Source organism: Lepisosteus oculatus, chromosome 14, assembly GCF_040954835.1.
Source record: "Lepisosteus oculatus isolate fLepOcu1 chromosome 14, fLepOcu1.hap2, whole genome shotgun sequence".
In the NCBI taxonomy this organism is placed as follows: domain Eukaryota; kingdom Metazoa; phylum Chordata; class Actinopteri; order Semionotiformes; family Lepisosteidae; genus Lepisosteus; species Lepisosteus oculatus.
The window spans coordinates 12805985-12833456 of NC_090709.1; the positions used below are offsets into that span (position 1 = coordinate 12805985).

At 40.7% G+C, this 27472-nt stretch overlaps 1 protein-coding gene and 2 non-coding genes across 2 annotated transcripts; 1 reads left to right on the plus strand and 2 right to left on the minus strand.

Annotated features, from left to right (window-relative positions):
• The window catches only part of LOC138242764 (zinc finger protein 271-like), a 1399044-nt gene that overhangs the window by 185993 nt on the left and 1185579 nt on the right, over window positions 1-27472 (plus strand).
• trnal-aag (transfer RNA leucine (anticodon AAG)) lies at window positions 1566-1647 on the minus strand. The gene has a single exon. It is a non-coding gene; the product is annotated as a tRNA-Leu (tRNA).
• trnai-uau (transfer RNA isoleucine (anticodon UAU)) lies at window positions 7594-7687 on the minus strand. Its single transcript has 2 exons — window positions 7650-7687; window positions 7594-7629 (listed from the first exon to the last, which is right to left on the minus strand). It is a non-coding gene; the product is annotated as a tRNA-Ile (tRNA).

The following is a 27472-nucleotide window of genomic DNA, read 5'->3' on the forward strand; positions in this document are numbered from 1 at the left end:
CGTGGAGCTTGAATTCACAACCTTGAGACTCAGTGTTCAAGAGTCACAGAAGAGGTCAGCCTGGTCTTCAGTTTGCCAACGGTAAGCTCCGGCAGTGCTCCTCTGTAAAGCAGATTGTTCGGATCGGTTATGTGGGACGGCACTTCGATACTAAGATCGTTTGCAGCACACGCATGGTTTCCCCCTTCACGCAAAAAACATAGACGAAGGAAACTCTCGTCTTGGGCTGCTGACTCCCGGATTTAAAGCGCTCTGGGTGCCAGCTAAGTCTCTAACAAGCACACTATAAAGACAGGAATTACACTTTGCACATGAAAAGTGCCAGATAAAAGCCATTTCTCATCCTTTCTCTTAGTGGTGGAGCTATCGCATGTAAATGAGGCAACTTGCAAGGCGAGCAGGCTCGGTGCACACCGAACGCAGATGTCTCAGAGCAGTTGAGACGTGTCCAAGTGGCTGTCAAAGGACAGCACTTTGCTGGCGCCGTGACTTAATTGGCTAAAGCGCCTGTCTAGTAAACAGGAGATCCTGGGTCCGATTCCCAGCGGTGCCTTTCTACCTGTCTTACTGTACAGAATTTATCCTTATGGGCAAATCCCATGCCTTTTAATTCAGGTGAATGCAAGTGTTCGTTTCCTTTCTGGAACAACTTGTTTTGAAAGAAATCTATACAGCTTGCGAAAGATGAAACACAAATCTTGCTTATCAGTGAAGAAGAGGTGCTCCCAGCAGGCCAGCTAATACCAGCAAGTTTTTTTTTCACCCTGACCCAGAGAATGGAGAAAAGCGAGGCGCCTGTGGCTCTGCAGTGTAATCAGTTCGCGAGTTCGGCGGTTAGCTGAAAGAGTGGTAAATGGAGCTCGCCCCAGCCCATCCTTATTCTTTTAAAGAGGATAAAAAATTAACTTCGCCGCCATTACTACCAGCTTTAAAAGACTGCCATGGGCACAGAAAAAAACACACTACAGATGACTTTTCTGGAACCGAAGCAGAGATTCCTTTACGAACCAACTGATAAAGCTCAGCCAGTGAATACTGTTAACAGAATGTGAAAGCACGATCAACTTTGTAACTGCAACCACAGGAAAAACAGCAAGAAGCAGGCTCCATTCCCCATTTAGATCTGTCGTGCGAGGCATGCTTTTTGCACGCATGAAGTAAATCCCACGATTGCTTTTGAACTTGGACAAAGTACTTCCAAAGGAGCGCTATGCGCAAAGATTTAACAAGCTCAACCCCCGCCGACGGTTTGGTGTGAAGAAGCAGAACATTCAAGTTTCACAGACAGAAGCAGCACGCCAGCACAGCCAACATTAAAACGGAGGGCACACTACGATTTGCATTGACACAAAAGTGATCTGGGCAGACGTCGTTCCCTCCATAACGCAAAAAGTGGCAAAGCGCTTTTGGGTTGAGAGGACGCAAGAAGGTTTTTGTTTTGTGCCTTGATGTCAAGCTGAGAAAGTATCTTTAAACACTTTGCTTAGTTTCTCGAGAGACTGCCAAAAAGCAGTTCCCTCCCTTTTGTCTGAAGCCAGCTGAAAGGGCATCTCAACAGGAGCACCTGGCAGCGGTGGGATTCAAACCCACGCCCCCAAAGAGACTGGAGCCTTAATCCAGCGCCTTAGACCGCTCAGCCACGCTACCCGCTGTGTGCTGTCTCTTTGTCTCATTACTTGCCCAGAGGAAGCCGGGTGGGTTTTGCTCTTGTCGCCCGATTTAGTGGCGTTATGACCGTGGAACCGACTGCACCTGCTTTTTCTGAGATGCTTCCCCTCTCATGGCGAGATCTCGACTTCTTTAACACCTCTGGATAAAGATCTTCTGTGGAGCAGGTTTCAGACCTCTGCGTACAGCACCCTTGATGTCATTTTATTTTTACAGCAGCCGCATCCAGAAAGTTGTGTCTTTTACGTTTTATTTGAACAACAAAACTACATACAACACAAACAAGAGCACATATAACATATCAAGAAAATCGTCAGGGGCACATGCTATAATACAATTACACTTTATGAAAAACGATTACACAAGGTAAATAAAGATAAGGTCCGCACAGCTTGTTCTTACATTTCGAAAGAGTCCGCAAATACCCCTTTACGTCTATTTTGAACTGTTCAAACGTAGGACTCTTCCCAGACCATTTCACTTTATACCACATTCCTAAACGAGGATGCTTCTCCTGTTTTAGAACTATTTTGGGCGGTATGGCTTATACAGCACACCCACAGTATTCTAATGGTGGACTGCAGATCTGTGCTATAGTTCAGTCGAATTCAAAGGATCCAGCAATCGTTGCCAACGATAAGCTCCGGCAGTGCTCCTCTGTAAAGCAGACTGTTCGGATCGGTTATGTGGGACGGCACTTCGATACTAAGATCATTTGCAGTGCACTCAAAAAACATAGATGAAGAAGGTGTCACAGTAAGGTGAACCCTATGGGCGAGGGATGTTCCTGCCTCGTGTACGACTATACCACCTAGCAATACAAACGGGGTGCTAGGGCCCCTCTACATTACCACAGGTTCTGTTTATCTCCTAGAATCACCAATGCACACATAGACCAGCGACAAGCATTTGTATTGTATAAGTGCCCTTTTTATTTTCCAACTACATTCACATGCACTATCACCCAAAAACACAACGAAAACAGAATTCACAGCAGCAAAAGGTCCTTCCCAGGGTCATAATGAATACAGAGGGGCAGCAGTCTTTCCTGTAAAATATTAAAGAGAGGTCACTCGAACGTCTCTACTTAGTACCTGTAGTCTCTGATGGCCCACTTTGAGGAGAGGGGTATCACCCAGTCCTATTTTCCCAGTCTCTGTTCAGGTTACAATAGAAATCCTCTGCGACTGTATTACATTCCTCTCAGTTTGAATCGGCTAGCTGTGCCAGTTTCCTTGTTCCTCACCTTCAGGTGTTAAAAGTCTGTACAGTACCTCTGTTTCAATGCCAATGTCTCTCATTGTCGTCAGTTACTGAACCAGAAGATCCTTGCCTCCAGGTATTAGAAGTCTCTGCAGAGTTCCTCCGGGGTCTTGCACTCTGCAGCTTCCCTTGTGCTGCCTGTGTCGTCTCCAGGATCCAGTGGGAATCGGGAGCCCCCTCTGTTCTGTCTCAGGTCTTTTTATCCCTCTCCTTAGCCAATCCCTTTCAGGGGGGTTTCCACTGTCCCTGTCAGAATCAGGTCTGCCCAGTATTTTTCCAGGAGGAAGCTTGTGTTGTTTGAGGGGTGTGGGAGTGCTGAGCTAGGTGTCATGGAACCTTATCAGTTCACCCCTTGGTCTGGCTAAAACTGGCTCAGCGACTCCTCACACCTCCAAGTCTCGATACCTAATTGCTCCCTGAACGACTTGGGTTTGACTGTTTTTACTGACTGTTCCTGTATTAATTGGGACAACTGCAGTCACCCCCTTGAGTGAGAGGCAACATTGACACCATCCTGGAATTCAACATAACCTAATCAATCACAGCCTGTTACTGCCTCAATGACCCACACCCTGTAACACAAATCAACATAACCCAATCAATCCCAGCCCGTGACTGCCTCAATGACCCACATCCTGCGACACAAGCTTCACCTGGAGCACAATGGCTGTGTTTTCAGCTACGGAAACTTCCTGTTGACAAGTCGGTGTTTGTGTTGCTTTTTCTGCTCAATGGAGCTGTATTAATGCAGGCACACGTGTTTCCACGGCAAGTTATTTTATTAGTGCTCACAAACCAACACACCGCAGACACCTCTGATACTGTCACTGCTTGTGGACCCCGTGTTCCTGCCGTCAGCCTACTATACCATGTTCATGCACATCTAGAAATATTACTGCTGTAGTACAGGAGCGAAAGACGAAACGAAAGCACACCCAGTTTAAAAAGGCACATTTGTCAACTACTGAACTTCACAAGGATGGGATTCACATCCACATGTGCAGAGCACAATGGATTAGTAGTCCATCACCTTACCACTCCACCACCTCATCAAAGAAGTTAGCCTCCTGACATGAGTTAGTACTCAAGATGGTCGTCTTTCCTCTACTCAAGGATCATTTTCCTCTTCCACCTGCGATTTCACCATTTTCCTTGAAGATGTCAAACATAAAAAGCATATTGAGCTCCTTGGACTTGAAATTACCAGATAAAAGCCATTTCTCATCACTTGCTCAGCGAGCAGGCTCAGCGCACACAGAACGCAGGTATCTCAGAGCGGTGTGTCTAAGAGGCTGTAAAAGGATAGTGCTCTGTTGGTGCTGTGGCTTAGCTGGTTAATGTGCATGTCTAGTAAATAAGTTTCTGGGTTGAAATCACCACAGTGCTTTTCTCCTCTCTTGCCATGCAGAGTTGGTCGTTGTGGACAGCAACAGGTGTCTGCCTTAACTTTAATGGAAGTGTTCATTTCTGGAACAACTTTTTTAAAAACAAATTCCACACATATTGCGATAGATAAAATACTAATCTTCCCTGTCAGTGCAGAATAATTAGTGCCAGCTGGCATGAAAACGACAAAAAATTTTTTTTTGTCTTTAGCGTAAAACCTGTGAATGTAGAAGAAAAGATGACGAGTGTCAATTTTTATGGCACCGTGAGCTTGTCCTTCAGTCAAACACGTAGGTAATTCAAACACACCCAGAGATGCACTTTGAATTAGCTTTGACCTAAATACTATCTACTCCAGATGTGATTGGGCCTCTTTCCACATCCTGATATATGCAGAGAACACAAGCTTTTGGCACGAGTGAATATAAATGTAAACATAAATACTATTCAATATATCGGAATTTTGTTGTATTTAAAAAATATTTTAGCTGGGGATCCTCAAATCAGGAGTGTAGAAAAGAACACCGTTAAACAACGGAAGTGCAGAACGTGATAAAAGTGTTCTTTAAACAAAAAGTGAAAATAGTGAATTTGTCTTTCACTTAGACGTTCATTGAATGCTCAGTAAACGATAAAGCAGAGGCTCGTTTTGTGAATTCTCCTCGCATCAGATTGTCTTGCTTCGACCTTTAAATTGTACACTGTGTAGACCCTTCACTCTCCCTAACTCAATTAAAGAGCTGCAGGCAAAAGTGCCTGTCAGTTTAGTTCAGTGGTAGAGCACTTGCATCTCGTGTATAAGGCTTTGTTTTCTACTGCCACTCTGGATTTCTTTTTAAATGCAACATCTTATCTGTGATTGTCTTTCATGTGACGTCCCCCGTGTGTGAATTTCAGCATGACACATAAAATCGTTTGAGATGCTATTTTTAAAACAGACCAAACGAAAGACCTAGTAGCTAAATACAAGTAGAAAACACGTGAATCTAATTGAGAATATTTGGACTGGAGCGATGTATAGTATTGTAATGGTTGGGGGTTCAGGCGGGCACCCTTGCCATTGCCACTTAAGTCAGCCCCCCACCGTCGGGGACTCAAACCTGCGACTGCCACCATAGCTCAACAGGGACCCAGCCGCTTGAGCTTAAGGACGGTCTCCCTTTAGTTCAACAGGCTGGGTCCCTGTTGAGTGATGCCAGAGGTCTGGGTTTGAGTCCCTGACGGTGGGGGACTGACCTGATGTGGCAGTGGCGAGGATGCCCATGTGAACCCTGGAGCGTTACATTGGTGTCAGCAGTGGAATGGGATAGCCCTTTGCTGAGGTTGGTGAGTTAAGCGGGGGAGAGTGTAACGCATACGGCCACCATTGAGTGTGTAAGAGCCGGCTTACCAGAGCGGTGATGTCACTGCCCTTCAATGTAATAGCAGGGCCACAGCCGCAGGACTGAGGGAGATTGCTCTTTAGCTCAACAGGCTAGGTCCCTGTTGAGTGATGCAGGAGGCCTGGGTTTGAGTTCCTGGTGGTGGGGGGCTGTTGTGAACACCGGAGTGCTACAGTATTACTAATGACAGCACAAAGCTTACAGTGGTGGCTTTAGGGTATCAGAGCCAGTGGTGCAATGGATAATGTGTTTGACTTTGGCTCAGAAGATTGCAGGTTTGACTCCTCCCTGGCTCGTTAAGCTTTTAAACTACACTTCTCAGCGTACACAACCCTTCTATCGACTGGATGAGTCTCCCGTTACGTCTCCAATTCTTTCCGCACATTCTGCTTGTTTCACCACCGTTACTGTTGGACCACAGCCACAGAATCGAGGAGAGATACGGTTCCGATAAACTGTCTTAAATAATCATGTTTAAAAAGGTGACAAAGTTTATTTTTCTTTAACATAACCTTACATTTGCCTGTTCAGTTCAAGTTATTTTCTGTACCTGCAAATTCCCCAATTTTTCTGCTGTCTCCTGAGACAGACATGTGTCAAATCACAATAAGTAATACAATCTATTCAGTTAACACCCAGATGTAACAGAACACATTTAAGACTTACACCCCCTTTAAATATGTATTTCCTTCATTTCAGTTTTCTTACCTCCCCAGGATACCTGAAAGTTCACTATCCCATATTAAGGACTGTACATGCATTACCGGTAATACAGCTACTAATAAAGATATACATTTATCTTAATTATTAATAAATTACACTTTTATTAATAAAGACATGTATTCATCAAATTCATTGTGAATAGTTGTGGTGTCTAGAAAACAATTTTAGCTACAGTAAATATTTCAAGCGAGTGGTGCGTATGTTCGTTACTTTGGGACTATATTATTTCCACTACATTCAGAACAGTTCAAATGCGATCGACTGTTCCTCTACTGAACTACATAAACCCTGTGAAGAGGTGGTTTAAGTTAGTCTCCTACATCGGTAACATCTAATGGGCAGCATATGTTATTTTAGGTTTGTTGCAATTGAGAACAGGTTTAGTATGGAGCTGCTGACAAATTTCAGCAGCCACGTTCGTTGCAATGACCCATTGTAGGGTCATTGCCAATCAGCTGCAAGAAAAAAAAACATCATTTGTGCCTTTATTTAAAAAAAAGAAAAACAGAGTAGTAGTTTATGTGGTAATTTCAGGTACAATGTAAGAACTTAAGTTAACTAGTCCCACAGTAATGCGTGGGGTCCTATCAATAGAAAAAAAATACTTGTAACCCAAAAACACAACAACCACGATGCGAGAAGCCTTCCGGGAACCTAGGTAAATCACTGTAGTAGTCTAACGACTACAGAAAATAAAATAAAAAAATACTTAAAGGAACAACTTCAAAACAAAAAGAACATTAAAAACAAATCTGGGAAACAACAAAAACAGAATCTAATGCGAGAGCTTTTTCAAGTCTTCGGTACACCATCGTGCTCCCTTAGTCCCAGTAGACCTCTCATCTAAGAAGATGAGATATCTCTCATCTGTCTGTGTAGAGATCAGCTGGGGGTCCACAGCTGATGGGAATTTAAGTAATGACCTGCGTCAGCTGCAAAGGAAAAATTATAGGTTTATTCCATGCTGAAAAGAGAAGGAAGCACAACGTGGACCCTTCTTCGGGTGTGACGTGGAATAAACCTTTACCTGTTCCTTTGATGTTAATTTAGACTGGATCTCCAGCAAACACCTAACAGGCTACAATCCCGTTAGATAAGGTGTTAAGGACGACCTATAAGTAACAGTATCTAAAGTGGACGGTTGCTTTCGGTAGCTAAAGACAGGCTACACTGCTCCAGGTGAGGCTCGAACTCACAACCTCGGCATGACTCCGCTGTGCACTGCTGTATAAGTACCGTGCGCTGACCGATTGCGCCACTGGAACCACGTAGGTTACTTTCCCTTCACACACTGACGTTGCACAAACACAGGGTGAAAACGATTTCGGCATGTTTTCCGTCTCTCCGTGGGAGAAAGGGACAGTAAAAGAGCGAGGAAACTACAAGGGAAGAAAATGAAAAAATAGTGCTCACTGCCGAAGAGGGAGGAGAGAGATGGTCAGACACGTAAATCAGCCCGGCGGATTTACACTACAAATTTGTCATTTGTAGTGACATTTATGAGTCTTCATGTGTCTGAAACTGTCCAGTTTGTATTTTCGTTTCACAAATCCATTAAACGAATAAGACAAGGCACACTGCACATCTGCGGAACATCACGTCCGAGTTTACAGTAACACCAGAGATTGAAAGCGAAGTAGTTTTTTATTAAAGTTCAAGGAAACCTGAATATGTTTGCTAGAAGTATTTCAGAATCACAGTGAAATGTAGTAGGATTGCTGCACAGATCTGCAGTCTGCAATTAGAATACGGTTTGTGCGTTGTATAAAATATACCATTCAAAACTTTTCTAAAACTGCAGAGATACATTTCGGAATGCGTCTTCCTGTAAAAATAAAATATCTATTTTATTTGACGGGCGCTATAAGCAGAGTCTGAAGCCAGCTCCACAGAAGAACTATATTCTTTACTTCTCCTGCCATTGCAATTTGCGCACAGATTTTTTTTTTCAAAATGTATTAGCCTTGATGGGAAAAAAAAACTAAACTGTCTGTGCGGTGGCCAAGTGGTAAGGCATCGGTTTCGTAAACTGAAGAGCGCGGGTTCAAACCCCCTCCGTGCCTGGTTTGCGTGCCACGATATACCTTTATCTAAATCGTCAATTGTCTTGCAATGTAGAAATCTCTGTAATAATAAGAAAAGAAAAGTAGTTAATAATCCTTTGACAAAGTAACGGGCATCCTCCACTGCTTGTCAGGATGGCTGAGTGGTCTTAGGTGCCAGCCTCAAGAACTCAATCGTGTGTAGTGACAGTTGTTATTCACAACCCGGATTTCTATGGAAGCCCGTTTCCGCCAGGGAGTAAAAAAAAAAAAAAACTGCTATGGTATCTCAGAATTGCGACTTAGCAACTCAGAATTCCGACTTTATATCTCACATTTGCTACTTCGAAATAGCCCATATTTCAATGTCTGTCCTTTTGTTATTGTAACGGATTCGGGTTCTAGGGCTTGTGCCCTCTTGAGTTTAGCTCAAGATGCAACAGGATTATAAATGAATTCTCCCGCCCTACATTCCAAGATATGGAATCTTATTTTTCTTGAAGTTTCTGATGTTGGTCGTTATTGGAAATTGCCCGGTGGTATCGACTCAGGTAGTCAGTTGTTATGTGCTGTAATTCGATACATGCAAAGCATTTGTATTCCCTCAAATTATTAATTATTAAGGTCAATAATGTACTAAACAGTACATGCCACTTTTTCTCTAGATGATGTTCACGATGGAACAGTGAGAAAGGCGTGCCTAGATGTGCTTGAACCAACACCTTACTATCATTTTAGTACCGACCTGCCTGCACTGACCAATGGTACCACAGAGACTCCAACGGGTCGGTTTTACCCAGTTTTTGGGTAAAAAATAATCTGCACTTTTAAGCAAGCATTTTATTTCAAATTGTGAAATTTTTGTGTAAGTTTTTCTTGAAAAATGTTGTTTCAGAAAGAAACTGAGTTGACGATAATAGCCCTGTCAGTAGAATATCGAACTTTTCATCTCAGCTAGTTCTTCTGTGGAACAGGCTTCAGAACTCTACGTACAACGCCTTTGATATCATTTTATTTTTACAGCAGCCGCATCTGGGAAGTTTTTTTTACTTTTTATTTGAACAACAAAATAGATTCAATATAAACAAGAGCACTTATAACATCAGTAGAATCGTCAGGAGTACATAAAATAATATAATTATACTTTCTGAAAACGATTAAACTAGGTAAATGAAGATAAGGTCCGCGCAGCTTTAATGTTCTTATATTTCAAAAGAGTCTGTAATTAACCCTTTTCGTCTTTTTTGAACTATTCAAACTTAGGACTCGTACCAGACCATTTCACTCTACGTACAGTATATCTCATTTCGTAACGAAAATGTATTTCCTGTCTTAGAAATGCTCTGGGCGGTATGTCTTACACAACGCACCTGAAGTATTCTAATCGTGGACTGCAGATCTGTGATATTGCCGAATTCGAGGGATCCAGCAATCGTACTGGATTTGACTGGGATTCTGAAATGTCTCTTACAAAGGTATTTGTGTTTGCTTGAACTTTTAATAAAAAAGTGATCTGAGACTTCCTAGCTTCCAGTCTATAATCTCACTGTAACTAAACTAGGATGTGATGTTTCGCAGATGTGCAGTGTGCCTTTACGCTTGGCATGTTCAAGACTATTCGTTGCGTGAGCTCCTCACTGCGTGTCCTGTACTGTATTGTGATTTCAGTTTATCTACGAGGATTATCTACGAGGAGTACAGCGACTAGAACGCCTTGAACCTTTTTTTCGGTATATAAAAGAAAACGCTAAAGCACATACAAAGTAACTAACATTTCCTATATGTAGGTTTTCTGATTATATCTCTACTTTACTTAAATACCTTAGTGACAGGCGATTCTTTCCGATATTTGTTCAGGCGCGGTTATTGATCCCATACTAAAGATTATTTTTATAAAGAACATGTCACCTGCAAACTGGTATCGAGAAAGTTTTATAAGTTTTATAATATTACTTTTTATTTAAAAAAGTAAATTTATCATAACCTATATGATTTCTTACCAGCATGGAGCTCGAATTCACAACCCCGAGATTACGTGTTTGGTACTAGCTGCGCCACAGAAAAAAAATGAAATCTCTTATTTACATTAAATACTGCGGCTCCTGACCTTTTCTTCTCGTCAGAGAAGAGGTCTGGTCTCCAGATTATCAACGATAAGATCAGACCGTGCTCCTTTGTAAAGCAGTGTTGGTTCACATTGCTTATATGGGGCAACACATCAACTCGATGATCGCTCGCTGTACACGCATGCCCCCCCTTCACTGAAATAACATAGACGAAGGAAACTCTCTTGTCTTGGGCTGCTGTCACCCGGATTCAAAGCGCGGGTAGTGCGGTCACAGCACAAAGTACTGACCACTATACCATCGCGGCGAGCTGGGACAGACTATCCTTAATTTTATTCAAATGCTCACAGTGTCTTTAATATGATGGATTCATATACCGTGCTCATGAGAAAGTCACAAACCTGTCATCTACACACTGTTCCCAGAGCTGGATAAGTTATTCCAGATTCTACAGCTCTCTAGCAATACTGGAAATCAGGCTACAGAAAAGGAGAAATTCTCTTCAAAATGTGGAAATATATTCCCGAGACGAGTCTTTTCTCAAAGGTCAACTCTGCTTGTAAGTCACCCCTCCCCACATCGCGCGGTGTAGCGGTTATAACCTTCTATTAACACACCAAAGGGCTTCAGTGAGAAAGCGGGCAGAAACAAAGCGATCTCTTTCATTTTTACGTTTTGCACGCCTGACGGGGTTTTACGGTGCTCTTTCTATGTAATCAGGAAACCAGGAATCCTAACCGTTAGCCCGTTAGTGCCACAGAGAAAAAAAAAACGTTTCAACGAGATAAAATTGCAGGATAAACACATTTTTTTCTTTTTCGTAGCGTTTGTGTTTTGTTTGATTTAGCGAATTTTATACACTTTATTTCTGACACATGAGTAAAAAGGCTGGTACAGTATATTTAATACAAGAGCCCTGAACAATTTTCATCTACCTTATTGTAATGTTTTTTTAAAAAAAAAAACAAGTTAAATGGATATATAGTAAATGTTTTTTTTCATATAATAGTGTTTATGGTCTGAAAAACATCATTATTTAACGGACATTTGGTAAAATTAAAAAAAAAACTCATTCACGAATGTTAACATTTTTTTACAATAACGTGTTCTATTGTGATCTTGCGACCCGTGCAGCAATATCACCAGACAGTTTAATGGTCTTAGTTCAGGTGGGTAGCTGCGCCAGCATGCGTAGGCTGCAAAGGAACAAGTAAAAGGTTTATTCCATGCTGAAAAAAAAGAAGAAAAAGAACACAACGTTTCGGCCGTGGAGCCTTCTTCAGGTGTGAGAGAGACAGGGCAGTAGGCGAAGGTAAAGTAGCGGGAGAACAAAGGTTGGGAGGGAGGAGGAGTGAGAGGCGGGAGCAGGGGACAGAAAGAGAGGCCAATCAAGAGGTGTGAAGTCAGAATGGGTGCAGAGAGCTATGAAATGAAACTTCCAATGAATGGAGAAAATTTGAAAAGAACAGTAGTCTGTCGTTAAGGGAAGGGAGAATGTGTGATCCTAGCTGCAGAATAATTTTAGTTTCGGTGGTCTTTCTGATGTATGAGTTTGGAAAACCGTCTTTGAAAACAATGGTGCCTGGCTAGCTCAGTAGAGCATGAGACTCTTAAGCTCAGGGTTGTGGGTTCGAGCCTGATGTTGGGTGGTGTTTGTCTCCTTATTAACAAAGTTTCCTGCTCATCCTTGACCCTCTTTCACCTCGATGGTACCGAGCACTGAATTCTGTGTTCTCAAAGACGGTTTTCCAAACTCATACATCAGAAAGACCACCGAAACTAAAATTATTCTGCAATTATTTTTTCAGCATGGAATAAATCTATTACTTGTTCCTTTGCAGTTTAATGGTCTGTCGTCCTTTTACAGTTCTGGGTTTTATTCTGTCTTCAGATGCACCAGATGTATTTTTAAAATACGTAAATAACAATTCTGGTGCAGCGAGGCATTCTGATTAATTCAGATTCACTCTTCACGTGTGTTATAGATATCATATAATGTTTTTGTATCCACACAAAACCTCGCATGAAGTTGATAAACTTTGCTTGTAACATATTTAACAAGGCACAGTGCCAAACTATTAAAATACATCAGAAAAGTACCCGAACTCATCTAATTGATGTATTTGAAACGAACGGATGGGAGACTTTAATATGGCGTTCTGGAAATTCACTTTTAGGAGTTTTCGGAAGTCTGGACCCAGATATACAGTGAGGGAGGACTGCTTGACTTCCTGCTTTCAGCTCGTGCATTGTTTCTACTTGTGACCACCAACAGAGAGAGCTTTACCGGTTCAAGAAACGTCCCGGGAGTTTTCTGGGTTAAGAGGGAAGAATAAATGTAATAAATGGAGATGTTATTGCCGCTGGGCAGTATGAAGGCGGTTTAGCGAGGCGGTGGTGTGTAGAGGGAGGAGATGTGCATTCCGCACGGGCAGCGCAGAGCAATGAGTCACACCTGCTGCGCGCTGAGTCCTGTCCTATATAACCGCTGAGCCCGGACACACACAGTGTCTCCAGTCAGTGCTGGTGATTCAGAAAGGGTAGTATTTTTAAATAATATTCCAGAAGGTGCAGAAACGGACTATTTTGCTCAGTTGAGGCTATAGGAGTCTGTGTTTTTTTTTTTCAGGCTGTCGGGAGTAGCGTTTGTTATATTTTTTTTTCTCAGAAACCGTATCAGTGGGCTGAATTTCAGTTAAATTCAGTTTTGAAAGATCAAGAATGAGTTAGGGAAGACAGAGGTAGAGACTAATGGAAGTTATGAAAGCCATTTATGGGTTTTCTCTGCTTGAGCTTGAGTTAAACCTCAGTAGGGCAAAGTCTAGGGGTTAATTTCAACAAACTAGAAGTGAAGTATTCACGGGAAATCAACCTGTGTTTAGTACGCAGCTGTGGTCTGAAGTTGTGCTCCACCTTAAGTCCAATTGCAACGAAGGTTACTGCTGTGCTTAGTCCGCAGCACCGTACTAAACCTGTTCTCAATTGCAACGAACACAAAATAATAGTTGTTGCCCTCTAGAAGTGACTAAACTAGTGACTTATTTTTAAACCACCTCTTAATATGGCTTGAGCAACTTAGTACCGTACTTGGTGTAATGAAGAACTGCATTCGAAGGCTCCAGAATATACAGTAGTAGAAATAAGTTACCACGTACTGAATTTATGCATCCGTCGCTTGAAAACATTGTAATATTTAAAGTTGCTTAACACTCATACCACATTTATTCATAATGAAGTTGATTAATGTGTGTATTTACAAAAGTGACATTTACTAATTATGTTGAATGTTAATCATTACTAGTAGCTGTGAAGTTTAAGGTGCTGGGGAGTGAAGAGAACAGAACTTAAGCTATTATTTATATAAATGTAGCGTGAGGCTTAAATGTGTTCTATAAAATTGAGGAGTTAACTGGATAGATTTGTTGAATATTTTAGTGATGGGTCTCCATATTTGTGGTTATCGGAGGAAAGCAGGGATGAGGAGGAAATAGGTGGCACCCAAGCATGTTAAAGGAAAAAACTCAGCATCTTAAGTGATATATGATGGTTTACAGTCCCTTTTCTGTCCTGTGGCTGTGATCCAATGACTGTGTTGAAACAGCCAGAGTTGTGCTAGCTCTTGATGGACTGGTATGCAAACCAAATGACAGACAAGCAAAGCGTTGTTTTACAATTCTGAAAGCTCGTTCAATGTGGCTTCTTGTGTTTTTATGACTCCTGTTATAGTGCTGGTCTTGTAATGTTGGATTGTGCACAGGTGTCAGAAGATACTGTCATAAAGGATAAGCATGAGTTAGCAAAACAACACGCCAGCAAGCACTTCCCCACTTTGAAAGGAAGATGTTGGAACTGATTAAAGAGCTTAATCTGAACTGACACAGGAGAGAGAAAATCAAAATTCTGAAAAGTAAGCACAAGGCACACCCTGCTAAAGAAATGTATTGCTTTTAAAAAAATGCTTAGAAGGTCAGAGGAACAATTGTTGTTGTTTTTTTTTTGCTCAAGTATTTTTATAAGTTTAATTTCCAGTTCTGTTAAAAATAAAACTTAACTTTACTGGTTATTAGCCGGTGTCTTTTGTAACGATTTAGCTATAATGATGTCTGCTTATTCATCTGGAGTGTTAAAGAAAATTAATGCTGCAATTATACAGTAGTGTTTAATTTCAAATGCACAGCTGCGATTCTCATTTGTTTCATGACTAATTATAATAAGGTATCTCATTAATAACTATGTAGCCTCATCAGGTGAATTGTAGCCTAAATGCAATTCTTAAATTAAAAACTAACTGATTTGTTAGGAAATTTAGTTTGAATTTAAATGAGAAACAGAAAAGTAATTGAATATTAACGTGACCTACATATTATTCTACTAATCAGAAATGTTCTGATGTACAGTCCTCTCCAGTTCGGGCTAATTAGTACAACAAGGCCGAGCCCTTGGAACCGGATTAAACACAAGTTTAGCTGAGCTCCAACTTTGTTTCACATGTTTTTTGCTGAAATTGAACTCGGAGCGGGAGATGATCTCCAGAATGTACCATACTAAATTAGTACGCGGCTGTGTTTTAACTCGGGAAGTCCATTGCATTTGACCCTATGGGTTTCTCTGCATACACTACCATAACGGAGGAATGGTGAGTTAGAGGGAGGGCACCAGTTTGGTTTATCAAGAATTCACCAAACTGAGTAGAACTACAGATCCAACCATTCAAAATGTGCAAGGTATGCTGCAGTAAATCGCAGTGCTCGTTCCGCAAAGAACTGTAGGATACCGCATGATGTATCGAAGTAGGGTGGAATATCTTGTAAAACCACCAGGTGGAGCTATGAAAGCTCTCATGTGCAGCATTTGGGCTGTTGCCAGAAAACACTTGGTTTTGAATCCCTGTCAATGCTGAGGGACAATCTTTTGTCCATTACAGAATTAAACAGTCTAAACGGTATATCCAATTTAATAAGTTTAAGCTTTGTATTGCATTGTTAAACATTAAACTGGTTAAAAAGTACACTGAAGTGTTATAGAGGACACAAATTGTGTGTTGCCTCTTACATTAAAAAAAACATTCATTTTAATGTGATATGAAAGATTAATAATGAATAACATTGGATAGGCTGTAAGCTCAAAATATTACTGTAGTCCACTTTCTTTCTAAACATCTGCATCAATTTGTCTCATTCGCCCATGATTACTTAAACATTTTGCCTGCCCTTTTCAGCTATAGCTTTGTTTGAACCTAGCTCCTGGCATGAGTTTTCCTTCAACAAAAACATTTCTTTGAAAAACTAAAATAGTAAATTATATTGATTTGTTGCTATTTCTAAACATCACAACATGTTCAAAGTTAAGTGATTTATTAATAACAACAACTAATAATTTCAAACTGCTTGTATTCTAAAATTGTATTTTGTTTGGGGTGATTTGTCACTGTTTTCACAAACTTGAATTTATTAAACATCTGAGATAGGGTGTTCTATACCTCTGTTTACTTTCTGAAACTCCATAGATATTTCCTGTTTTCACACAGATAAGAATAAACTGCACGTGCAAATCTTTTCACAGGCGAAAAGATGTTCTGTGCTCAATAGCTCTTTAACACAGTGCGCATTATGTCATATCTTTAAGCATCAGTTGAAGCATTCTGAAGTCTGACAATCGTAAAAAGTTACCAAATAGTATTGGTGAAACTGTTACCTGTCCTGGATAAAGCGATTAGAAAATAGTTGGATTTACACGTGTAAGAAACTTTCTGATTTTAATGGGATACGGAAGCTATTAATAATAAATGACATTGGATGGTCTAAATGGAAAATATATAGAGGGGACATGTTGAGTCTTTTCTTTTCAGCTTGAAATTAACTTTTGCCTACTACTGTATATTCCATTGCAGCCAATTTAATGCGACGCAGCTCCATACTTCTCACAAAGTCTAGGCTAGGTGTTACATCCCACTGTGTTTATGTAGATTAGACAGTTCTATGGGGGGAGGTGAAGGAACTTTCAGTTTTCTGGTGTCATTGTTGGCCTTTAACATAAGGCAACCAGCAATCAAATGTCCTGTTTTTTGTTAAGTTGAACAAAGACGTGCCACATGCATATGGTGTGATATTGTATACTTTTAAAGCTACTACAGTATAGCTTGTAGGAAATACATTTGTCCTGTATCAAAGTTTAACTTGTTCAGAGCACCCTACATTACAAAAAGTGACTTCAACAGTATCAACGGCTAAAAGCAACATGTCAAAATGTTCCCAAAATAAGAAGTGAACGAGTTGAGGATTCGATAATAGAGTAATCATAACAATAACTCCCGAGTTGTTTCATACAATCCAAATGAAAGAAGGACACTTAAATAAACATGAAACGACTATTTTTTCATTAACGAAAAGTAACGTCGCACTCTCTGTTTAATCTGATTGTTTCATTGCTGCACAGACTAAAACCAGAGAGAAGCATTTTGTTTATCCTATCATGTATCGGTTTCCAATCATACAAAGTAAGTTTTGGGAATCTCCAATTGACCATGCCTATGCGTTCGCGGAGAATGCAAGGCAAGGCCCTTTTGCCTCTGGACCAGTCGACATTTATGGATGTGGTTCACTCCTAGTCACAAAATTACAAAACAGAAAAGCGGCGTAGTGGTCGGCTCTGGCTGTCCCCCCGTGCCGACACACTGCACATTCAATCCCCCCCTCCTTCTCTTGACTGATGGACAAAAGGTGGAAATCTGGGAGAACTGTACATGGCATTGGCATCTGTGAATTCTGCTGTGTAGATAGTGCTTCCTGAGGGGAGAGAGACAGTGGGGATGGCATCAGCCAATTCCTGGGTGGTGGTGAGCAGAGAGGACAGGATGGAGTGTCCTAAGGTGGTGTGTGCTCTGCTGGGGGTGGAGGGCTGTGTGGAGATATGCATTGCACCGGGCACAGCAACCTGTGTGGCAGGGACGGGCACTTTTCAGGAGATGAAGTTCTGTTTGGAGACCCGCTGCTGTCGTAAACACTCCAAACAGGTGCTCTTGCTTTTTTTACAAAACTTTTTACTTGCTCTTTTTGAAAACGGAGACCCGCAGCCTGTGGCAAAATAACGGAATCCATGTAAGAAATAACGTCACACAGGAGTATTCATCAGTTACGGAAGAGATGTCAAAATCTTTTATTTTCATCCATCTTACCGCTTTCTTTTTCACTGTTCCTATAGTCTTTGAAGATTGTTTAGTGTGTGCGAGGTTTCCTGAAGAAGAGGCTGTGAATAAAACATTTATAATAAATTATACATTCTAGCACAACAAAAATACCTTGGATTTTGAAATACAATCGGGTATTTCAAATGAAGCCCCTTCGCACTTTGCAGGCCAGAGCAGCTGAAGCACGACGTCTCTTCCTGTAAAAAGTCTTTACCAAGACTCTAAATATCTGACTTTCAGTTTGAAACAATACAGCGGATTCCAGGGCACATTCATTCTTGATTCAGGATATATATATATATATGAGTGTGCTAATGGTTAAAACTGTGTTTACATGAGGAACAAGCGGTAACATTTTCATTCCGAAAGAAAGCCAGTCTGTGCGCATTTCTCAGCGTGCACATTGTCAGGAACAACAAACCCACAGTGCCAGCAAACCTATCGATAGCCTGTCAGTACTGTCATTGACCAGAGTAAAGTTAGCTTGAAGTTCGAAAACTATTTTGGCACACCTGTAGCATTTTCACAAAACCTCTTAGGGTTATGAAAACACTTGCTTTGTGTGCAAACTACATTGTGACCGTTTTCACAGCCTTCACTATGTCATTTTTAAGCCATCAAAACTATTAGTGAGCTAATTATCTTTTTAAACCTCTGGTTTTTAATTGATGTGTAACTACGCACTAACTGGAACCCGGGGGACTGCTGTGTACACACGTTCACAATGCAAGAAATACTGGTCAATACGGCTTTGTGTGAAAAAAACAGTATATCGCCATAGGAAGCAGGACAGCGCAGTCTCCAATTACCCAGACTGTATGCACAGGAATAAAGCTTTGTTTGATTTCTGAAACCCTTTCTTAATGTCTTGTTTTCATTCAGGTAAGGGTCAACTATATATACACTATAGTGCTAACAGCGGGAAAATTAAATATATTCATTACTCAGCAGTTTAATTAAAACAGCTCCAATGATGTTCAAACCGATTTTTTACACAGAAGACTAATACAGCTTTGCATTCTGAATCTCATTTTCTCATGCTTTTAATTAATGTGGCATTCTGCGCTGGGATAGGGGTATGTTGTTCACAAACCAATAGCATTTAAACTACAGCACCCACAATGCTGCAACCAAGTGTTTTACACACCAGACAGTCCCCCTCACCTTATACAACCTTGCTTGGGGTTGTGAAACCTTTTTTTAAATTATTTTTTCAATACGGCACCATTAAACATGCATTACACTGGGATGGGGGGTGCTATTCATGAGTCAAAAGCTTCATCACAACATCTGAAAATTTTAGATTTGACATTCTTTTTATTTCACGCTTTCTTTTAGTTTTTCCTAATTTCACATTTTAAATAAGCTGTATCTGTAGCAAATCACAATGAAGGTGTGGTATGCAGATGTGACTGTGTAACCATCAGGCACGAAGGAGAGAAAAACAAGAAAATCTCTGGGGGTCCAAGGCCTGATGATTGACCTCCCCTCCAGGTATGACAAGTAGTTACTAGAAACAGTTCACATGCACCACCATGCAGATTGACACGGTGAATTTTATTTCCTGTATTATGTCAGGCTAGATATTAATGTTGAGTATGTCCCATCCACTGGGTTGAGCAGTACAGGATCTTGAGTTTTGTAGGGACTCGTATCGGCTGGGTTCCTTGCTTCAGAAATCCAGGAGGATCCCTTGTCATGCGGAACAGAGCTCAATATCAACCAAAGGCACCGAAGAGAGAACAGTGGCAGGCATGGTGTGGAGAAAAAAAATGGGTTAGACAGAAAAAACAATTGCAACGTGGTTGTCTACTTACCCACCTGATATCTGTTTCTGCACTTCCTAAAGAATTAGATCACTCAGGATCAGTAAGACTACAGAGATGATGTAGAAGACTACAGCATTGTTAAATATGCTTGTAGGTATGGAGCATCCTTAATAAGGTCTGACATATTTCCACAATTTAGGGGCTGTGTGCTTAAATGCTCTGCTACCTGCTTGCTATTATTAACGTAATCTGTTCATTGATCTAGACAGCATCCTGCAACTGCCATAATCTTACTGGAAGAAAAGGATCACTTTGGTGTCTAGGCTTTTTTGATGAGTCTCCAAGCCTGGAGATGTACACGGTTTGATATTGAAAGTCAGTGGGGTTCAGACTTCGATGATGTGATTGTGTTTTTATTGTTTCGGTTAGAATCCTTTTAGTAGTGTGTCCTGTCTGAAAGGTACTGTAGAGATGGTACTATTTGGGTAACCTAATAATAAGGAATCACATTAGATACACCTCTGTTGGATAGAAGCCAGTTTTCTTTGATCTTTCTTACAACGGAGTGGAATAAATCATGTCATGGTGACATACTGTTGATTTAGAATTCTTTGCACTACTACTTTGATGTTAACACTGTGTAGTAATCATATATAAAAGGGACTGTGTTGTGTTATGATGAACTTTTTTACCGTTTTCATAATACTTTGTTTGGTTTCTGGCAATAGATAACAAATGGTTTCTAGTGATTTTTTTTGTGTTCTAGTGTTTTTCATTATTTTTTCGCAAAGTGTCTTTTGGGGAGATATTGAAACTTGTACTTACATGTCTTTTGGAGTTGAATTCTGCTGAGAACACATTGACAGTCTTCTTGAGTTTCCAGCATGTCTTTTATGTAATGCTTGGGAGTAGGGGGTGGTTGCTCACTCATCAATAGTGCCTGAAATATAAAACCGTAAGAAGGGTTACGAACTGCAAAGAATCCAAAGAGTATTAATGGGTCACAGATCAAGATCTAGGTATTTGCAGAATTTGACAGATCTCTCTTGATCAAACTCCTTTTTTCTTACTTTGTGTTTTTATAGCAAGACATTATATTGTTTCTGTGCTAAATGGCAAGCTCTTTAAGGTGTTCATGTTCGTGCCTTTGTTTCTATATTATTGGAAATAAACCTAGTAATTGATTTGATGCATCCATATCTAATCATCAATCTGATACACAGTAATTCTATCTTCGAGATGCCTGTGTCATGTAATAAATTGCAAAGATTATCAATAATCTTTTATGCCTTTTTATGCCTTCTTTGGAGTGTTTTTTGAAAAGGTATCTCTAATTTATAGAACCATTAATGCCAGAAGATAACCCTGAAATCCAAACTTCCTAACAATAACAAACAATTATAACATCCACTGAAAAATGTCATCCTATGTTTCTGTTGAATCTAAAACTACATGTCCTGCTTAAAAAACCCTTTCATAGTGATAGTTTGCATGCAAAGCATACTCGCCAAACTGGGGTTGGCAAAATGTACATATCCACGTTACTTCATTCTTTGTGCTTTCATACTCTTCTTTTGAGATGCACAATTCATGGAACCAGTTTTCACAACTGTCACACTGGACCTACACAGAGTAAACCTTATATTAGTTCAGCTATCACATTTCATTGGCATGTTTTGTTATTATGTGCATACATTACACATAATAATGTTACGACCCCAAGTATCTAGGGGTAAAGGGGTGTAACATTTAGAATAATTCTTTTGGAAGCAGGTGGGTTCTGGTAAGTGACTAGGAAGCACGATAACAAAGGTGGGTGTAAAAGTGATGATTTTAAGTTAAATAAGTGACTGGTAAGACACAATAACACACAGGGGTAAGGGAACTAGAGTGGTGCCAAAGAAAAGAAAATAACCAAACAAATTGGAGCTGGCTAAAAAAAGTGAGGGAAAGCTAACCTGACTGCAAAAGAAAACCCAAAACACACGGTCTTCTGCGTCTTCAACACCCTAGCTAACCTCCCCTGACTACTCAAAACCATACAAGAAAAATGGCACTCACCCGTACTTAACTAGTGTTACTAAAATGATTTTGTATAAGTGTGTAGAATGTACCCAACAACCTGAACTAACCTTATACACAAAAGTTTACACAAAAACACAAGTGAACTAGGAATGCAAATAAGGGAAAACGAGACTAATCGACAGGAACAGGGTACAAAAGAACATAAAGGTTGAACATGTAACATGTTAGGGCAAGATAATGGCAAAACAATGACAAACACAAACAAACGAAAGTACAAAGAAATGAACAGAAAACAACAAACCAACAAATCCAAAACAATAGCAAAACAAAGCGATAACCACAACTAAATGAAGCAAAGCAAAACCAAGCAGGACCAAAGTCAAACGAAAGGCTCTTCCTTCAGAAAACCTCCATGTTATATAGTGAATAAGATGCACGCTGGCTGAGAAGCTAATTGATCATGATGTCATACAGAACAGTGGTGTAATTGTGGGCCAATGAGGGAGGGAGAACAATCAAAGGGTCAGCAGTGTGGAACATAAAAAAAACACAGACCACACACTGGGACATAACAATTACACATACAGATAGAAATGATGTTCACTTTCCCAGTTTGTCTGCAGCACCAGTGTTTTCTCCACACATCAGACACATGTCCTGGAGAGGAGCTATAATAAACATGCCAAATAGACTGATTTCTCCAATGTTATCTACAGATCATTGTTGCATAATTGAAGACCATTTGATAGAGACCTTTTCGTATGCACTTTCCTGATTAGGTGTTCTACTGCTTCTTAAACCGCACATTGTCATGTCTCAGAATACTCCTGTCAACACCTGTTACCCTTTTTTGTTGCTATGACTTGATAACACAGCCATGTTCAACCAGTTTGTTTCACTATGGGCAATCAAGACCCACACTTTTCCCAGACTGTGGTTGTGTCAACCACGACGAAGGCCAAAGTGTCATTGAATTTTAACAGTGCGAAATGTGATTTAATTAACTTTTCATCTCTGTTATATAGTACAAAAAGGATACCCAAATGAGTTCTGCATATAAATAAATCGAGAATCTTTTTTCATTCAGACTTGTTACATAGACAGAACATGCTTCAGGAAAACAACATACACCAATAAACGCAGGCAATGATGATCAAATGGTACAATACCTGAAGCTTCAAGAATTCTGATTGACAGGTCTTCCCCCAACTTTCTTATTTCTTTGGCGCTGCTGTTCATCTCGATGTATGTTGGAATATCCAGGAAATTGTTCACGATGTCTGCGCCCATCTAACAGACGAAGGTTTGTCACAATTATTATTTCCCTAAAAATCTCTCATACAATAGTTTTGAGACAGTCCAAAATTTCTGCATGGAAAGGTTATGCTGACCTGCATCACAAAGACCCCACAGCTTGAGGCATCTGCTTGCTTGGTGTGACCAATCACGCTTGGGTGCCAGATGATATTCAACCAGTCTTCTTTTCCTAGGACGTTCCTTCGCATCTTGAAAATCCCTGTGAATCAAAATAATAGGTTATTGATAAATGAGGACATATTTGTCATGCTGAATTTGAATGTGAAATGCATGTGTGCCCGTGCAGAGTTTCACCACGAAACCAATGCTTGATTTCTTACCTGAAACTTTTTGCCGCTGCAGTGGAGTCTGCCATCTCGTCACTCCCCATAGGGTCGACCACAAAGACTTTCTGGGATGGAGCACACAGATACTGCAAGAAACAAAGGGCCCATCATCAGACATGAAGTTGCATTTAATGTGGGGCCAGACACACAGGCAGTTTCAGGAGTTTAATGTTGTGGAAACAAAAGTTTTTAATATTTAAATATTTTATTTATATTTATATATTATTTAATATGTAATATTTTGCAAACCTCAGCAAAGACAGTCAGAAAATGACCTAACAGTACTTTTTTTTTCCTACATGACACTTTGACCTGCTTGGTGTCACGGAGGGGGTGACTGCGGAGGATAGGGATTCTATGCGGAGCTCTTCGGAAGGGTAACGATAGGCGAAGGCGTAGTCCGAGAAGTAGCTAAGTCCAAAATCCGGGTAGTCGTAGTAGGAGCGTCGGTACAGAATCGGTAGGCGTGGGCGTCGCCTGGAAAGAAGAGCAGGGTCCAAAATCCAGGAGAGAGTAGTAGGCGCGTAGGTACAAAGTTGGGAGGCAAAGACGTAGCAGAAGAACAGCAGGGTCAAGATCCAGGAGTCAAAGAGTAGTATCACACAATGTAAACTAGGAACTAAGCTCAGGGAGAAGATCTCAATCGTGAGCACTGAATGGGGGTCTGGCGAGGGTTTAAATAGAGGAAAGATTGGTGCGTGCACGTTTGGGATGGGAGGAGCTCGTGGGAATGCATGAGCGCCTGCCTGCGGGGGTGCAATTCATGACACTTGGTTTTCTGTTTATTACACAGCAGTATTCACAATAATATTTTAGGAAAAGTGCACTGTCACTATTGCCTTGGATACTCACTATCCATGTCCGCCTTTTTTAACAGGAGAGGAACCAATACATTGTAATTTTTTTAGATGCAACAGGGATAATCACTTGAACTGTGTTATGGTTCCAAGTGTAATTATAAACCTACGCTGTTTTGGATTACCTGCACCACACTTACCAACAACTTCCAATGGACACCAGTGTTAAAAAAAACTAATTATGGCTTCATAGTTTTCAAAGTTGACCTGTAATGAAAAGAATGACTAGATTAGCACGACAGGCTGCCTCACATGGATGGTGTGCTACCTTTGAATTTTGATTTCTGACTATAAAGGTAGTTTCTTTAGGCAGCACCATGGGCACAGTTGTGACCTGTTTTGATTGCTTGTAGCTCTCCTTGTTTCTCTATTGATAAAACAATCATCAGTTAGTGAAAAACCATGTTTGCCTCTCACTAATGTAATCCATCAACATTTGTGTTTGATCTCCTTACCTTGGACAAACGTTGTCTAGCCATGTGCTCTCTATTCCCACTTATGATTACACTAGTTGTGTAGTGGTTCATTAGGAAAACCTTCTTCCCCAAGTCCATGGATTCTTTCACTACTTGAAAGTAACACTCAATGGTCTTATGGAAAAAGCAAACACAATTGAAGAAGATATGATTTCACGCACTCACACACATTTGATTACACAAAAGCTCAGAAACCTTAACAAACCTTGCAATCAAACACTTTCATCTCACCTCGCCTATGAGCCACTCATCTGGTTTCAGAAACACAAACTCCGAGTGTCTGAGAATATATGTGTCTGCACTGTGCATGGATGGCAGAACTGCAACCACTAATTCACTCGGATTGATGTTCCAAAGGGCGTGAACCTAAAAAAGATTTACCAAGCCAAAAGCATACACAAGAGATCACTGGAGATAACATAACGAAAATTGAGATTACACACCACTGTCAACAAGTATAACAAGTTAGAGAGAAACGACAAAGAACACCTACAGTAGTAGAAGATGACATTCATAAGCTCTGAAAAAGAAGTGAATGTCCACACAGAGAAATATTTGAAATACAAATCCTACCTTCTTTCTGAAATCTGTTTTCTCTTTTATAAGTTTTGAGATGGGGCGTGCATCACAGTGTGGTGTGATCACTTCAGTCATGCCCACGGCAGCTTGCTTGGGTGACACTTTCCCTTCTTCTTTGTGCTGCCATTCTTTACATTCTGTGGTTCCTGCTTTCCCCTGCTGTACTTGCAGGCCGTTGCTTTCATCTGGCGACTTTTCACTTGTTTCAATATATCTATTGCTAACTTTTTTTTCCTGTTTTCTCATTTTTTGGGGGATTGGAATTTTCTGTGGTGCGCTGTAGAATTTATTTTTTGTTTCTTTGCCTACACCTGGTGCTCTCTTTGCCCATTGTTCCTGTGCATGTTCATGACGTGTTTTAGTGGTGATCAATGGTGCCATCAAAACCTTTTTGGGGAGATCATTTTGGATTATATGTTCTCTGTACCACCCTAGAGGGATTTTCTCATCATCGTAATAAACTCTGCTGGCTTCAGTTTCCTCCTGTGCTGAAGTATTGATTGCTTGACAATGCCAAACCAGGTCTCAACATGACAGTTATTGGCTCTTGTTTGTGCTACCTCTGACATTGATATGTCTTTTTTGCTGTCTGAAGCATATCTTGTCAGGTCACCCAACAAAATTCCACTCCAGTGGAAATAATGCCATGTACAGTGCCTTGCGAAAGTATTCGGCCCCCTTGAACTTTTCAACCTTTTGCCACATTTCAGGCTTCAAACATAAAGATATAAATTTTTTATTTTATGTGAAGAATCACCAACAAGTGGGACACAATTGTGAAGTGGAACGAAATCTATTGGATTTTTGAAACTTTTTTAACTAATAAAAAAATGAAAAGTGGGGCGTGCAAAATTATTCGGCCCCCTTGCGTTAATACTTTGTAGAGCCACCTTTTGCTGCGATTACAGCTGCAAGTCGCTTGGGGTATGTCTCTATCAGTTTTGCACATCGAGAGACTGAAATTCTTGCCCATTCTTCCTTGCAAAACAGCTCGAGCTCAGTGAGGTTGGATGGAGAGCGTTTGTGAACAGCAGTTTTCAGCTCTTTCCACAGATTCTCGATTGGATTCAGGTCTGGACTTTGACTTGGCCATTCAAACACCTGGATACGTTTATTTGTGAACCATTCCTTTGTAGATTTTGCTGTATGTTTGGGATCATTGTCTTGTTGGAAGATAAATCTCCGTCCCAGTTTCAGGTCTTTTGCAGACTCCAACAGGTTTTCATCCAGAATGGTCCTGTATTTGGCTGCATCCATCTTCCCCTCAATTTTAACCATCTTCCCTGTCCCTGCTGAAGAAAAGCAGGCCCAAACCATGATGCTGCCACCACCATGTTTGACAGTGGGGATGGTGTGTTGAGGGTGATGAGCTGTGTTGCTTTTACGCCAAACATATCGTTTTGCATTGTGGCCAAAAAGTTCGATTTTGGTTTCATCTGACCAGAGCACCTTCTTCCACATGTTTGGGGTGTCTCCCAGGTGGCTTGTGGCAAACTTTAGACGAGACTTTTTATGGATATCTTTGAGAAATGGCTTTCTTCTTGCCACTCTTCCATAAAGGCCAGATTTGTGCAGTGTAAGACTGATTGTTGTCCTATGGACAGACTCTCCCACCTCAGCTGTAGTTCTCTGCAGTTCATCCAGAGTGATCATGGGCCTCTTGGCTGCATCTCTGATCAGTCTTCTCCTTGTCTGAGCTGAAAGTTTAGAGGGACGGCCAGGTCTTGGTAGATTTGCAGTGGTCTGATACTCCTTCCATTTCAAGATGATCGCTTGCACAGTGCTCCTTGGGATGTTTGAAGCTTGGGAAATCTTTTTGTATCCAAATCCGGCTTTAAACTTCTCCACAACAGTATTACGGACCTGCCTGGTGTGTTCCTTGGTCTTCATGATGCTCTCTGCGCTTTCAACAGAACCTTGAGACTATCACAGAGCAGGTGCATTTATACAGAGACTTGATTACACACAGGTGGATTCTATTTATCACCATCAGTCATTTAGGACAACATTGGATCATTCAGAGATCCTCGCTGAACTTCTGGAGTGAGTTTGCTGCACTGAAAGTAAAGGGGCCGAATAATTTTGCACGCCCCACTTTTCATTTTTTTATTAGTTAAAAAAGTTTCAAAAATCCAATAGATTTCGTTCCACTTCACAATTGTGTCCCTCTTGTTGGTGATTATTCACATAAAATAAAAAATGTATATCTTTATGTTTGAAGCCTGAAATGTGGCAAAAGGTTGAAAAGTTCAAGGGGGCCGAATACTTTCGCAAGGCACTGTATCTTTGCAACATAAATCTAATTATGTCTTCACAGAAATAGGGGTTCACATTGTGTTGTGTCCCATAGTCATCATGTCCTTGAACTGATATGCTGTCTTCATAAATACCTTTGAACTCCACAGCG